Here is a 6,000-nt window from a genome sequence, read left to right as displayed (position 1 = left end):
CCACCTACAGAAACTCAAATGTCAGCAACAGAAAAAGACATCACAGTACTGACTACACTGACTGACAGGTGAAAAAAAACAAACAAGGAACTTGCAAATTACTATGAGAGTTTTATGTAAAAAATACACCCAACCTATCAGCCTAAATCATGACGTGAGGCTGCGAGAGTGTCCCATCGCCCCTAATTAAGACGCTGTAGATTCACCTCATTTGCTCAAATGAAATTCTTGTGTTGGGAATGGTCACTGGCGGGAAAACCTCTCCGCCCATAGGAAGTGACGAAATGAAAATTAAAGCACCAATCTCTCCTAAAGCACGCTGCCTCAGCGGTGAGCGAGCGCTCCGTCCAGAGAAAGCTGCACCAGAGTTAGATCTCTTGTCTCTCTCGTCACTTTGGTATGAAGTGATCACAGACCGGGGTTGGTGAACATGAGTGTGTTGTCTACACGTCTTGTCACAGTAAATGATTTCTGGGTATTGAAGTTCAAACAGTTTTCAAACAGTTACCTCTCGCTGCCATTTGGAGCTGCCGACATGCAAAGTTGCCTAGCGCAGCTTTAATGTGCGAGGGGTGCCTGAGAAATTGGATTTGCCACATCAGACAACAGAATGACAAAGGCTTCCAGAAGGTTTGAAGCCTACTTAAAAGTCAATTTACTATATTTTTTTGTGCTTAGCAACTTATACCTGATACTTGAGACAATAGTAAAATAACGATCCTAAGTGTTATCCTGTTGCATAAACCTCATCCACCTGCTCCAAGTGGGTTAAAGCAAACACTAAGAATTTTTTCCAAATATTTGACTCAGGTGTGACACATAAACACATCTTCTCTCTCACATGAGCTCTCCTTCCCCTCGCCTTCTCGCTCACTTTTTGTATCGCTCACATTTCCCTTTCTCGTCTTTCCTCTCTCTCCTATCTCATGCATTCTCTCTCTCTCTCTCTCTCTCTCTCTCTCTCTCTCTCTCTCTGCCTCTCTCTTCCTCTCTGCGTTAGTATGCCTGTTAGGAAGTAGTTGTTGGTAGAGTGAAGCGGCTGCATTATCTAGATACATTATTGATGCACGCAGCACTCTGACTAACGCACACACACACACACACACACACACACACAAACTCTTACCACTCACTCACATAATAAAAACATTGCACACGCTCATAAATCCAAGCACATCGTTGCACATAGACACACACACACACAATCACAAAGAGCATGTGCCTCAATTTGTTTTTGAATGTGAGTGGGTACAAGGGAGAAAAGGAGAGAGAGAGAGAGAGAGAGAGAGAGAACAGAGGAACACGTGCGTGTCGTTCCTTTGTGGGTCGGAGAAACCAGCTGATCCTGCCTAACCCTTTCCGTTTTGAGGAAAAGACGAGACAATCGTCAGGCTTGAATAGCACGGGACTAAAGATGGACCTGCGCAGCCAAATGTTAGCATCGTACGCCTGCTTAGCATATACTGTAGTGCTGTGGGAGGAGCTGGGAGCACGGAGGAAGGGAGAGGAGAGGGACGGAACGATCAATCAATCTTTAAAAAGTACTAAAGAGTGAGCCTGATCAGAAGAGAGAGACTGAGAGAGGAAGGGATGGAGGAGAGAGTCGGAAATAGGAAACGCAAGAGAGTGAAATAGAGAGAATTGTGAAAGAGAAAGAATGCAGGAGTGAGAATTTGAGTGGCGGGAGGGAGGGAGGGAGGGAGGGAGGGATGGAGGAGGGAGGAGGGGGGGGGGGGGGACAGAAGAGTTCCCAGCATCTCTTCTCCTCCTAGGGCTTTGTAAGGGCTTCATTAAATATGGATGGTGTTTGGAGCAGAGCAGGGGCAAGTGGGACTCCACAAACAGCGCAGCGCCCAGGCGATGGAGCCCTGCTCTCCTTTCGCCTGTCTGTCTCCGTCTCCCTCTGTCTTCGTCCGTTCCTCTCCTCTCCTCCCTTGACTCACCTCGCCCTCTCCTCCCTCTTTCCTCCCATCGTTCTGTCCTCCCCTCCTTTCTCCTGTCGTCTGTGTCTATCGCTCAATCTGATGGGAATGTGCTTTTTATTCTACTCTCTCTTAATCCAACCGCCTTCCTCTCCTGTCCTTTCTCTCCCAGCTCTTCTGTCTCTCACCCCCTCCCTCGTTTCCTTCCCTCTCTCCACTCCCTCTCTCTCTCTCTCTCTCTCTCTCTCTCTCTCTCTGTGATCATGACCAAGCCGTTTGATTAGAGCATGTGAAAGAGAGGAACGCTCCCCTCCCTTGTTCACTCGCTTTTTCATAGCTGTCCGTTCCTTTCAGATGAAAATCATGTGCAGTGCATGGAACAGTTAATGACGGTATAATAGCTGCTAATCCCCCTGCACCTGTGCCTAGGGTCCATTTTCCTTCTGCTCCTCTCCTTCTATCTATCTATCTATCTATCTATCTATCTATCTATCTATCTATCTATCTATCTATCTATCTATCTGTCTATCTATCTATCTATCTATCTATCTATCTATCTATCTATCTAAAACATCATAAGAAATTACTGTACTATACGCTGTGCCAGTGTAGCCAAGACAAATTCATTTTCATTTACTGTACGTAGTAAATAAAGTGATACTGACTAAAGTATACCATAGCACACCCTAACCCTTATTTACGATGTTTTGTTTGTTATCAGGAGATGAAGAGGCGTCACCCTGGTCTTCCTCAGCAGAATGATGGACAGAGAGAGAGCAGAGCGGGGGTGTAACTGGCGCCTGCATGGAGCCCTGAAGCACAGGGCAGACAGCAGGTACTGTGTGTGTGTGTGTGTGTGTGTGTGTGCACCTGTCAGCGTCTGTGCCTGTGAATGCGTATGCGTGAAAGAGATTTTGTTTGAGTGTGTGCATACAAAGAGAAAGACAGCAAGATTAAGAGATTAAGACAGTGTTGGATAAAGAGAGAGCGAGGAGGAAAAACAGAGAGAGAGAGAGAGAGAGAGAGAAGTGATCAGTGACCCAGAGATAGAAGGTGTCTGTGTTTTACTTGTAGCCAGTCTGTCTCTCTCTCCAAACAGACCTGTGAGGTTGAGGTGAAGCTCAATCTAATCTGGCTCAGCGGGAGTGACGCACTAACTCCCTGCCACAGCCTACAGACACACTCTCTAATCCCATTTGCTTGGTGTGTGTGTGTGTGTGTGTGTGTGTGCATACTTCAGCACATCATGCATAAGCTGTGTATAAAGTTGTAAGTAATGCATATTTCAGTATATAGTCTACTACAAAGTGTGTAGTATACTACACCGTATACTATACTACTATACTATACAACTCTATATACTATATTACTGTATATACTGTATATCTTGCATTGATATGTCTATGCACTATACTATACTATACTATACTATACTATGCTATATTATACTATACTGTTCTATGTTATATATCTCTCCTCTCATCCTCTCTCATCGTATTCAATAGGTGAAATCAGTATGCGATAACTTTCACATGGATTCACCTGGTCAGTCTGTGTCATGGAAAAAGCAGATGTTCATAATATTTTGTACACTCAGTTTATACTTTGAGTGTGTCTGTAATACAGCGACCCATACAGACAAGGAGGAGGAAAGAGGGAGGGAGAGAGAGAGAGAGAGGGGAAAACAGTGTTACTGGATGAAAAAGTGACAAAGTGAATGAAGGAGTGAGTGTACAACAGAGAGCTTAAGTGGGGGATAATCTATAAGTGCTGCTGCAGCCCCATTAGCCAGCTTGTGTTTGTGTGTGTGTGTGTGTGCTTGTTTGTGCATGTTTTTGTTTGTGTGCACCATTCGTTGCCCTGCCCGGCCACAGTCTCAGCATTCAAGGAAAATTCCACCCTAAAACACTTTCACACTTAAAAAAACACAGCTATTGGTGATCCAGGGTCCTTATTGTTGTTTGGTGGTGCCACAGTCAGCCACAGTTTATTTGGATAGTCCAATATTGATACTCAACTTTATATCAAGTGACTATAATGTGTCACTAAAACACCTACTGAGTTTCAAGTCATACTCATAATTGTGTGAAGAGTAGTCTGTAGATATTCAGTGTCTGGGCTAGTGTTAACCTTAGGTGGGGGGTTAATGTTAGAAATAGGGTCAGGTGAGTTTTGGAAACCCTTACCCTATAGCAAACAAGTAAAAGCACATTGATGAATGCATTTGCGATTACTGGAAGAGAAAGAACAATTTACAACCACTGGTTTCAATATCTGAGAAAATATTTTCTAATTTGTATAAACACATTCAGTTTTCAATAGCTTGCTTCCCATATGAACTAGGTCGCATAAGAAAAATACATTTTCAAATACTGAACAAAGTAGTGGTAAATTGTTCATCCTCTTCCAGTAATCACAAATATATGAATTCATGTGCTTTTACCTGTTTGCTTTACACGATATTGAAGGTGGACAAAATGAATATCCAATATGAAGCTAACTTCACGGTCATTCTCTGGGGTTTGTGAAAAGACATTCAGGGAAAACTAGGAAATCACTAATTGAAGTAGAAGTAGAAGTGGTAAACTATAACACTTTACTTTTTTATATATATGCATATTTGTACATAGTAGTTAAATGTTTAGGTTTACCTCTGTTCATCTTGTTGTCCTTGTTTTTAGCTGTATATTTATTCTGTGTACGTACATTGAGAGCAACGAAAAACTGGAGTCAAATTCCTTGTATGTGTACATACTTGGCCAATAAAGCTGATTCTGATTCTGATTCTGATTCTTTAGGATAAAATAATTCCTGGAATGCAGTTAACATCACAGATTAATGATATATTACAGTAGGGTGGAATTTCCCTTTAAGCTCCTGATGAGCCGTGTGTAGTCAGAAGCACGGAGAAACAGATAAACACAAGTGAGAAATCTGATTCCTCCCACAGTTAACCAATAATCTAATAGAGTGAGAGGGAGACGGACAGACAGAGACGGCGAGAGGAGCGATGGGGTGGCGTGGTGAATCATGGGATGTGGGCAAAAACAAAACAGAAAATAGATTGAATGTCCAAAACAAAGGACCAGGGTGGAAAAGAGGGATGGAATTCTTCAATCGACTGAGCACGCATACTCTATTCCAGTGGTTCTCAACGTGGGGTCCGGGGACCACCAGGGGTCCTTGAGGGGGTTCCAGGGGGTCCCCAGCAAATTGATGAATTGTTAAACTTCAGCATTATTTCATTTCTAAGAAGTTAAGACAGTTAGAGAATGTAGAAGAATGACTGTTTTGATCATAGTTTCACTGTTATCTCTCTAACTACAATACAGATAGTAATGGAATTCTGACAAAATCATATCAAACAATAAAAATATTCTCAGATTTGGATCCGAGAGACAAAATCTCATCAAATGGGGGTCTGTGGCTCTAATGTGGACTAAATTAGGGGTCCTTGATATGAAAAAGGTTGAGAATCACTGCTCTATTCTATCAGACAGTAACACACATTCACAACTTCACAACGAAGGGAGGGTGTTGCTCATTCCCTTCCCCCCCCCCACCCCTGTTTTCCCAGCCAGTCCCGGGACTCAACCCAGCAACCTTCCAGTCACAAGTCTCCAGTCTCTAAAAACTAGACCACCACCAAGCCAGTTTTTGTTATATTTACATTTTAGGCCTTCAGCTGACTCTCTTATCCAGGATGACTGACAATGAACGCAGCAGTAGAATAAGCATAAATTCCTAGGCGGCCGACATTACGGGAAACCAATAAACCAATAAACCAGAAGGAGTGCGAGAGTCAGCAGCGGATGCCCCAAAATGTTTCTGTGTCCCAAGGAATATTCATGTTTAATAGAGAAGTGCAAGGTGCAGAAATATGAGAAATGTCTTTTTGCTGATATGAGAGGGAAGTATAACATTCAGTGTGTGAAGCCAGCAGTTTCTGCTATAACAGCTTTCAAGAAAATCTGTTGACATTTCCCCCGTCTTCATTATCTCTCTCTCACATCTGGAATACTGTGCTGCCAAAACGGGGATTGTCCCACAGTCACAACGCTATTTTACAAAAGTGGAT

The sequence above is a fragment of the Centroberyx gerrardi genome, chromosome 3, assembly GCF_048128805.1.
Source record: "Centroberyx gerrardi isolate f3 chromosome 3, fCenGer3.hap1.cur.20231027, whole genome shotgun sequence".
In the NCBI taxonomy this organism is placed as follows: Eukaryota; Metazoa; Chordata; class Actinopteri; order Beryciformes; family Berycidae; genus Centroberyx; species Centroberyx gerrardi.
The sequence above is the reverse complement of the archived record's forward strand: the minus strand, read 5'-3'. Positions refer to the sequence as shown.